This window comes from Ornithorhynchus anatinus, chromosome 7, assembly GCF_004115215.2.
Source record: "Ornithorhynchus anatinus isolate Pmale09 chromosome 7, mOrnAna1.pri.v4, whole genome shotgun sequence".
Taxonomy (NCBI): Eukaryota; Metazoa; Chordata; class Mammalia; order Monotremata; family Ornithorhynchidae; genus Ornithorhynchus; species Ornithorhynchus anatinus.
The window spans coordinates 70023473-70033772 of record NC_041734.1 but is presented as its reverse complement, the minus strand read 5'-3'; the positions used below and the strand labels follow the sequence as shown (position 1 = coordinate 70033772).

At 48.5% G+C, this 10300-nt stretch overlaps 1 non-coding gene across 1 annotated transcript; it reads left to right on the top strand.

Annotated features, from left to right (window-relative positions):
* Nucleotides 1-138, top strand: LOC114813537. The gene has a single exon (XR_003761254.1). It is a non-coding gene; the product is annotated as a small nucleolar RNA SNORA7 (small nucleolar RNA).
* Nucleotides 139-10300: the final 10162 nt, after the last annotated feature.

Genomic DNA, 10300 nt, shown 5'->3' with positions numbered 1-10300 from the left:
CCCCTCTCAGGGACGCACCTGGAGAGTTTCCAGTACTCTACCAGTCTCAACTATTGGAGGGAGAGGCAAGCAGAGGCCTACTCATTCCATTCCTAGCTGGGACAGCGGCTAGCGAGCGGAAGGCAATCTGCTACGAGTCAAAACTCACCTGTGCTGGGCAACAGCGGCATGGGAGAGAACCGAGGGTGGAGACTCAAGTTTACTGCACGGAAAGAGGCCACGGTAAACCACTTCCATATTTTTACCAAGAAAACTCTATGGATCCACCACCAGAACGACCGCAGATGGAGGTGGGGCGTTCTGGGTGAGACACGTCCATGGCGTCGCTATGGGTGGGAGGCAACTCGATAGCATAAGACAAGACAACAAATACCATAAAAAAGGGCAGACGCTGTACTCAATTAAGTAGCATCGAACTATTTCTAGACTGCAGACTCGTTGTGGGCATAGAATGTGTTTATTATTGTATCGTATTCTCCCAAGCGCATAGTGCAGTGCCGCACACACACTAAGTGCTCAATGAATGCGATTGGGTGGATGAATGAATGAGTGAGTGAATGAATGAACTCAGACCTCAGTCCAAGATGATTATTAATAATAATAATAATAATGCCCGGTATTTGTTAAGCGCTTACTCTGTGCCAAGCACCGTTCTAAGCGCTGGATTAGATAGAAGGTAATCAGGTTGTCCCACGTGGGGCTCACGGTTTTAATCTCCATTTTACAGATGAAGAAACTGAGGCTCAGAGAAGTTAAGTAGCTTGCCCAAGGTCACGCAGCTGACAAGTGGCGGAGCTGGGATTAGAACCCATGTCCTCGGACTCCCAGGTCCGTGCTCTCACCACTAAGCCACACTGATTCTCTTTACTCAGGAGATTACAGTACGGTAGAATTGGTGGACGTGACCCCCTGCCCACAAGCAGCCAAAGTTCATGCTGCGGTCAGAGCACTGTTTCCGTGGCCTCAATTAGACCCTGGAAACCTGGGCCCTGGCCAGGGGCCTTAAAGATGCCGGAGGCTTTCTTTCACTCCTGGGGACAAATGAGGCATTTTTTAGGTGAGCTCTACCCTCATTCCCTCCTGCGTGGTCTCAGGAATGTGGGATGACAGATGGGAGCTAACTCCTCATAGATAAAAAAAAAAACACACAAAAACCAGATCAACCCCAGCAGAGAACTTGTCTGACTGGAAGGGAACATTCTAAGCTGTTGATAAAATACCCTCTTCTTAATTAGGGTGTCTGGAGCGCCTGTCAGCTCAGCCTTAATGCCCAGATTTATTAGCCTTGGAAAGGGGTAAATGAAATAAGTGCTAGGGAATGAAAGGAAAATTCATTACCTGTATTAGAATTGATCTGAGGCTTCACCGTAGGCCCGGGAGACCTGTCTCACCATTCCAACGCCTTGAAAAATGAACCGTAAAGTTTTCCCCCTCAAACTCAGAACCTGCTCAGTTCTCTTCCCTCCCCCACCACAACCCCCCCCCCAAAACACCCAAATCTCCTCCCCCAAACCCCCAAAATCCTCCTAGAGGCTTCTCAGCACAGACCCCAGGGACCCCATGTTACTTTACAGACTGTAAGCTCATTATGAGCCTAGAATGCGTCTGCTAATTCCACTGTATTGTACTCTCCCAAGTGCTCAGCATAGTGTTCTGCACATAATAATAATAATGTTGGCATTTATTAAGCACTTACTATGTGCAGAGCACTGTTCTAAGCGCTGGAGTAGACACAGGGGAATCAGGTTGTCCCACGTGGGGCTCACAGTCTTAATCCCCATTTTTTTACAGATGAGGTAACTGAGGCACAGAGAAGTGAAGTGACTTGCCCACAGTCACACAGCTGACAAGTGGCAGATCCGGGATTCAAAACTCATGACTTCTGACTCCCAAGCCCGGGCTCTTTCCACTGAGCCACGCTGCTTCTAGTAAGCACTCAGTAAATATCACTACTTGATTATTCATTCATTCATTCATTCAATCGCATTTATTGCATAGTGGATAGAGCCAAGGAGTCAGACTTCATGGATTCTAATCCCAGTTCCGTCACTTGTCTGCTGTCTTTGGGCCAGTCATTTCACTTCTCTGGGCCTCAGTTACCTCATCTGTAAAATGGGGATTGAGACCGTGAGTCCCATGTGAGACAGGGTCTGTGTCCAACCTGATTTGCTTGTATCCACCACAGAGCTTAGTACAGTGCCTAGCATTATAGTAAGCACTTAACTAATGCCACATTCTTCTTCTTATTATTATTATTGAGGGGTTACTGTGTACAGAGCACTGTACTAAATGCTTGGGAGACTTCAATGTCACATTCCCTGCCCACAACAAGCTTACAGTCTAAAGGGATGAGGTTGATTGACAGTCTGCCAGATGGTTCTTTGACCATTCATTTATTCATTCATGTATTTATTGAGCGCTTACTATGTGCAGAGCACTGTACTAAGCACTTGGAATGTACAAATTGGTAACAGAGACAATTCCTGCCCTTTGATGGGCTTACAGTGTAATCGGGGGAGACAGACAGACAAGAACAATGGCAATAAATGGAATCAAGGGGGCTCCTGTAGGGTGGGCTTCATTCATTCATTCATTCATATTTATTGAGCACTTACTGTACTAAGCTCTTGGAAAGTACAATTCAGCAACAGAGACAATCCCTGCCCACAATGGGCTCACAATCTAGAATGTGGGAGACAGACATCAAAACAGTTAAACAGACATCGATGGCATCAATAGCGACAATGTAAATAAATAGAATTATAGATCTATACACATAATGTTGGTATTTGTTAAACGCTTACTATGTGCCGAGCACTGTTCTAAGCCCCGGGGGAGACACAGGGGAATCAGGTTGTCCCACGTGGGGCTCACAGTCTTCATCCCCATTTTACAGATGAGGGAACTGAGAAGTTAAGTGACTTACCCAAAGTCACACAGCTGACAAGTGGCAGAGCCGGGGTTCGAACCCATGACCTCAGACTCCAAAGCCCGGGCTCTTTCCACTGAGCCACGCTGCTTCTCTTTACACATCATTAATGCATATCATCCTTCACTGAGGGAGGATGAGGGGGTCAGATTTACGTGTCTATTTTTGATAGCTAATGGAAAGGATTTGTTTCCCGTTGATGTGTGCTCTGACTCTGGAAATTTTGTTTTAATGAAGGTATTTGCTAAGTGCTTACTATTTGCCAAGCACTGTACGAAGTGCTGGGGTAATTAGATTGGAAACATCCCTGTTCCACATGGAGCTCACAGCCTAAGTGGATGAGAGGACAGGTATTGAGACCCCATTTTCAGATGAGGAAACGGAGACACAGAGAAGTGAAGTGACTCGCCCAAAGCCGGTCAGTGGCGGAGTCGGGATTAAAATCCAGGTTCCCTGACTCCCAGGCCCGTGCTCTTTCTGCTAGGCCAGGGTTTGCCAGCAGATTCCTCCCTCGGTGAGCTGGGCTTTCTCACAGACATGTGTGCACGCATACACACACACACACACACACACAAGGAGAGCTGATGAGAGGGACAGAGGGAAGGGAGATGGAAAACCAGGCCAGACAGAAACACAAGGGCCTCAACGCCTCTTCCCCATCTTCTCCTGGCCCTATTTCCCATGACAGTCCTGGATCCCAAACAGAACCCAGGAAGAACATCAGGGAAGGAGAGGGGCAAAGCTGAGCTGCAAGGTCTGCGAGGCAGCAGGGCTGGTGGAAAAAGCCCAGGTCTCGGAGTCAGCGGACTTGGCTTCTAATTCTGGCTCTGCCGCTTGCCTGCTGTGTTACCTTGGGCAAGTCACTTCATTTTTCTGTGTCTCAGTTTCCTCATCTGTAAAATGGCCCTTAAATCTCCGTCCTCCCTCCTTCTTGGACTGTGGATATGTGGATATGTGGATATGTGGATAGAGACCGTGTCTGCCCCGATTATCATGTTACCTATTTTACTTCACTGATTTCCTAATACAACCTAACACACCCACCTCTTTCCTCTAATGCCAACCTACTCACTGTAACTAGATCCTGTTTATCTCATTCTGACCCCTCACCCGTTTCCAGCCTCTGGCCTGGATCTCCCTCCCCCTTCGTGTATTTTTTTTCCTTTTTATGGTAAGCATTTCATATATGCCGGGCACTGTTCTAAGCACTGGGGAAGATACGAGCTAATCGGGTTGGACACAGTCTCTGTCCCATATGGGACTCACAGTATTAATCCCCATTTTAGAGATGAGGTAACTGAGGCAGAGAGAAGTGAAAAGACTTGCCCAAGGTCACACAGCAGACTGGTGACAGAGTCAGAACTAGAACCCAGCTCCTTCGAACTCCTAGGCCCACGCTGCATCCACCAGGCCACGCTGCGTATCCATCGGATCGCCACTCACCCCACTTTCAAAGCCTTGTGTAAATCGAAGAGGTTTTTCCCGACTAAGCCCTCATTTAATAATAATGATGGTTTTTGTTAAATGCTTACTATGTGTCAAGCATTGCTCTAAGCGCTGGGGTAGATGCAACCTAATCAGGTTGGACTTAGTCCCTATCCCACATGGGGCTTACAATCTTAATCCCCATTTTCCAGATGAGGTAACTGAGGGACAGAGAAGTTAAGTGATTTGCCCAAGGTCACACAGCAGACAAGTGGAGGAGCCAGGATTAAAATCCTTCTGACTCCCAAGGCTGTGCTCTATCCATTAGGCCATACTGCTTCCCTTTCCCCTACTCACTGACTCCCTCTCCCTGCTGCATCCCCTGGGCAAGTCACTACCCTTCAAGTCACGACCCTAAGCAGCGTGGCCCAGTGGAAAGAGCCCGGGCTTGGGAGTCAGAGGTCATGGGTCTGAATCCCGGCTCTGCCGCCTGCCAGCTGTGTGACTGTGGGCAAGTCACTTAACTTCTCTGGGCCTCAGTTACCTCATCTGTAAGCAGCGTGGCTCAGTGGAAGGAGCACGGGCTTGGGAGTCAGAGGTCATTGGTTCGAATCCCGGCTCTGCCGTTTGTCAGCTGTGTGACTGTGGGCAAGTCACTTCTCTGTGCCTCAGTTACCTCATCTGGAAAATGGAGATTAACTGTGAGCCTCACGTGGGATAACCTGATTACCCTGTATCTACCCCAGCGCTTAAAACAGTGCTCTGCACATAGTAAGCGCTTAACAAATACCAACATTATTATTATTATTATTCACCCCACTCTCAGCCTCACAGCACTTATGTACATAACCATAATTTATTTTAATTCTGTCTCTCCCTCTAGACTGTAAGCTCCTTATGGGTAGGAAACGTGTCTACCAACTGTTATATTCTACTCTCCCAGGTGTTTAGTACAGAGCTCAGCACTCAGTAAGGGCTCAATAAATACGATTCATTGGTTGACTGACCTACCCCAGTGCTTAGTAGAGTGTTTGTCACATACTAAACACTTAACACCACAATTACGATTATATTATTTTTGGATTTAGAACTCCTTCCGGGGCTGGTCTTGGCCAATAGGAGTCCTGGTAATCTATGGTTTATCGAGTTACTCTTTTCCTGCTCTGATAGATTACGGCAATTGAGCAATGCGACAGTTTTACTTCTAGATTTAGGAATCCTGCACCCTTCTGGGGATCCTTTTCGATTTAGTCCATTTGGTTTCAGGAACAAGTCAAACCCCTACATAAATTGTTTCCTCTCCTGAGTAGCAGTCACCTTCAGTGTTAAATTGCTAGGGGCGCTTAGCTGTACGGAGGCTGAAGATCTTTGCTCATTCATCAGCCTGCCGTCTGGATTCAGTTCTCTCCTGGAACGGTGCAGTGATATTTCTCTGGAAATACAGGCCACGTAGGTTTTATAGAACCATAAATAATGGGTTTATAAAAAGGATTACAAGTCAGCTTCTGCTCCTTCCCCATTCCATTCTGCTGCCGGAATTTTTCTAACTCTTAAATTTGTCTCTCTGTCTCGGCCAAAGTGACGTTCAGTTCATCCCGGGCAGACTCCACGGGTGAATTTGGCTTCCTGGGCTCAGGTGAATGTGTCGGTCTGTCCCCGGAGTCTGTCGTCAGCTTCCACTGACCCCCCCCTCACTGTCCTGCTCCCTCCTCTGCCCAGTCCTCATACGATACTAGAACGACACTGTGTGGAATAAATCAGATGCCACATTAATTCTGAGCCGTCGGCCTTCGCCCTCCCGATGGGAGGCGACGAGATAAACGTTTTTTCTTGATAATTTCATTGCCGAGCTGGGGAGATGGAAAATGAACAACATCCCGTCTGTCAAGAGGGAGGATGTCTGAGCGGAAATCTGTTCGAATTCCTTTATGGAGATGAAAGTTTATCACTTCTGGCCTGAGGCCGTGAGCTGGAAACTGACTCCTTTTACTATTCTGAGAAACCACTTGAGTGCGTCCAGTAAACCTCTCCTCTTCTCTAAAGATTTAGGCGCAACAAGGGCGTAACTCCCACATCCAGCATCCATCACGAACCCCACGGGGGCAATATTTAGGATGCCTGTTCCGTGATGGAATCTCCGGTCACTAGCCTCTAAGCTCCTTGAGGGCAGGGAGCTACTAACTCCCTTGACTGTCCTCTCCCAAACACTAACTACAGTGCTCCGCATACAGTAAGCGCTCAATAAATACCACTGATTGGTTGATCCTGTGGAGAAGTGAGTGTCCTGTGGAGACAGAATGTTATAATGTAATAATATACTGTTATAATGTAACCATTGTCGCCTAGTGGGTAGAGCATGGGCCTGGGAGTCAGAAGGACCTGTTTTCCAATCCCAGCTCTGCCACTTGTCTACTGTGTGACCTTGGGTAAGTCACTTAACTTCTCTCTGCTTCAGTTCCCTTATCAGTGAAATGGGGATTAAAACTGTTACCCCCAAGTAGGACAGGGACTGTAACCAACCTGGGGTAAGCATCTACCCCAGTGCTTACAACAGTGCTTGACACAAAGGTAGCACTTAATAAATGCCATTATAATTATTACTATTATTCAATTCAATAGTACTTATTGAGCGCTTACTATGTGCAGAGCACTGTACTAAGCGCTTGGAATGTACAAGTCGGCAACAGAGACAGTCCCTGCCCTCTGACGGGCTTACAGTCTAATCGCTATTAGACTATTACTCTCCCAAGTGCTTAGTACAGTGCTCTGCGCACTGTAAGTGCTCAGTGCTACTGACGGATTGACTGATTAAGGCTTCGGGACAACCTGTGCGGAGCCCTTGGTCACTCGGTCACGCTGAGGTCGGACCCAGTTTAGGAGGGAGGGGGAGTGGATGGAGCAGCCTGCCCAGATGAGGAGAGATGCTAACCATTCATTCAATGGTATTTATTGAGCGCTTACTGTGTGCAGAGCACTGAACTAAGCACTTGGAATGTACAAATCGGTAACAGATAAAGACAGTCCCTGCCCTTCGATGGGCTTACGGTCTAATCGGGGGAGACGGCCAGACGAGAACAATGGCAATCAATAGAATCAAGGGGAAGAACATCTCATTAAAACAATGGCAAATAAATAGAATCAGGGTGATGTACATCTCATTAACAAAATAAATAGGGTAATGAAGATATATACAGTTGAGCGGACGAGTACAGTGCTGAGGGGATGGGAAGGGAGAGGGGGAGGAGCAGAGGGAAAGGAGGGAGAAGAGGGTTAAGCTGCGGAGAGGTGAAGGGCGGGGTAGAGGGAGCAGAGGGAAAAGGGGAGCTCAGTCTGGGAAGGCCTCTTGGAGGAGGTGAGCTTTAAGTAGGGTTTTGAAGAGGGGAAGAGAATCAGTTTGGCGGAGGTGAGGAGGGAGGGCGTTCCGGGACCGCGGGAGGACGTGGCCCAGGTCTCAAATCCCAACTAGGCCACAGCTCCATTGCTCTGGCCTACCAAGCTGCGCTGAACATTTGGTAAGTGTGGCGGAGGTGACGCCCCTCCCCTGCCATCATGCACATACATCCCTCACATTTGCCCCCGACGCCCAGGCCTGCCCGGGCAAGTACGTCTCTGCTCCCAGCCAGGCTACCCAGGCCTGGCACCCACAGGGGAGGGGTCGCTGGGAGGGATTGGAAGACCTTCCGTATGCCCTGGCCCTCCTGGGGACTTGAGGAAGAACCCGTCACCTTCTCCTTGGGTCATAATTTTGAGAGGTGGGAGCATGGGGAGTGTGGGACTGGCTGGAGAACAGAAGAGGGATGGGAACTGGAAGCCTGGCACAAGCGGGAGGAAGATTGGAGCCCTGAGTCTCTTTGCATGACTAGGTCTGTTAGGTTTTTGGTTTTTTTAATGGTAGTGGTTAAACACTTACTAGGTTCCGGGCACTGTTCCAAGTGCTGGAGTAAATACAAAGTAATCGGATTGGACACAGTCCATGTCTCCAGTGGGGCTCAGGGTCTTTACCCCCTTTTTACAGATGATGTAACTGAGTCACAGAAAAGTGAAGTGTCTTGCCCAAGGTCACACAGCAGACAAGCGGCAGAGCCAGGAGTAGAACGCAGGTCCTTCTGACTCCCAGGCCTGTGTTCTACCCACTAGCCCACGCTGCAGTTCCTTGAGGGCAGGGACTGTGGCTACCAACTCAATTGATCGGCTTAGTTCAGTGCTCTGCATACAGTGAGCACTCAATAAATATCATTAATTGATTGATTAGACTCTAAGCTCCTTGAAGGCATGGAACATGTCCACTTACTCTATCATAGACTTCCAAGCATTCCAGTAAGTGCTCAATAAATACTATTGATCGATAGATTGATGGATGGATTGTCTTCCTCTCCCCCACCACGTCTCTGGGGTCTTCAGTAATGCAGTCTCTCATTCATTCAGTCATATTTATTGAGCACTTACTGTATGCAAAACCCTGTACTAAGCTCTTGGGAAAGTACAATACAACAGTAAACAGTGACATTCCCTGTTTACAGTGAGTTCATCGCTCGCGGGTCTGAATTTCACCACCCTGTCCACCCTTTGGAGGGAGCAAGACACAGCAGCCCCTCAGGGAATACTCAAGACCACTCAACAGAAGGGGGCCAGAGCTCTTGGAGCCGATGGGATGGTAGAACCCTCTACCTTCCCTCTGGCCCTTGAGAATCCATGCGTTTCCTCAACAAACAAGCAGGTGTGGGCTGCAGACGACCCCCCACCCCCGACCCAACCCCATGAAGGTCTTGTCTTTTACTGAAAGAGACAGCTGGAGGAGACCTTCCGGCAGAAGGACGGAGGGAAGAGGGGGAGAGGGAGGGAAGGAGGGATCCAGAGACTCTATCTGAATTCAAAAGGGAAGAGCCATTGCAGTGGACTGGAGCCGCCCGGTGCCGGAGATTTATCGGGCAATCAACGGGCAGGGTGGATGCAGGACCAGAAGCCATTTCTACTGCTCTGTTAAATCAGCTCACGGCCCCAAGAGACATCCCCTCAGATCAGAAAGACCCTGGCCCGTCTCCCGAGGTTGTGCGGAGGAAGAATTGGTGAGAATTTCTGGCCGAGGAAGGTGACGGAGCAGGGGTCAAGCAGTCGGTCTTCAAAAGTGAGGCTCTCCCTGGTCAGGGATCTCCAAGTGAGCAGTGCTCACACCAATTTACGCTGACCCAGGGACTCTTCCGGATTTGCTACGGCGAAGATGGCGTAAATCAATCAACCAATCGATCGACCAATCGTATTTATTGAGCTTTTAGTGCAGAGCACGGTACTAAGCTCTTGGGACAGTACACTAGGGTTGGGATACACGATCCCTGCCCTCGAGGAGCTTACAATCCGGAAGGGAAGAAAGACACTAAAATAAATTACACGTAGAGGGAAAAAACCAGAGTTTAAAGACGAGTACAGGACTGCTCTGAGGTCTGGGGGTGGGGATGATTGTCCAAGGCGGCAGTAGGAGGGAAGGTGGAATAGGATAGGGATCAATAAATCAGAGAAGCAGTTGGCCTAGTGGATAGAGCACAGGCCTGGGAGTCAGAACAACCTGGTTTCTAAGCGCGGCTCCGCCACTTGTCTGCTGTATGATCTTGGGCAAGTCACTTTAGTTATCTGTGCCTCAGTTACCTCATCTGTAAAATGGAGCCTGAGACTGTGAACTCCATGTGGGACATGGACTGTGTCCAACCTGAATGACGTGTATCTACTCCAGTGAATAGTACAATGCCTGGCACACGGTAAGTACTTAATGAATACCATAAAAAAATCAATCAGTCATTTACTGAGCGCTCACTGTGTGCAGAGCACTGTACTGAGGACTTGGGAGAGTAGGGTAGCACTTAGAAGAGTACAGTGGAAGTTTAGAGATTACTGAAGGAAGGCCTCCTGGGGGAGATGTGATTTCAAGAGGACTTTGAAGATGGAGAGATCAGA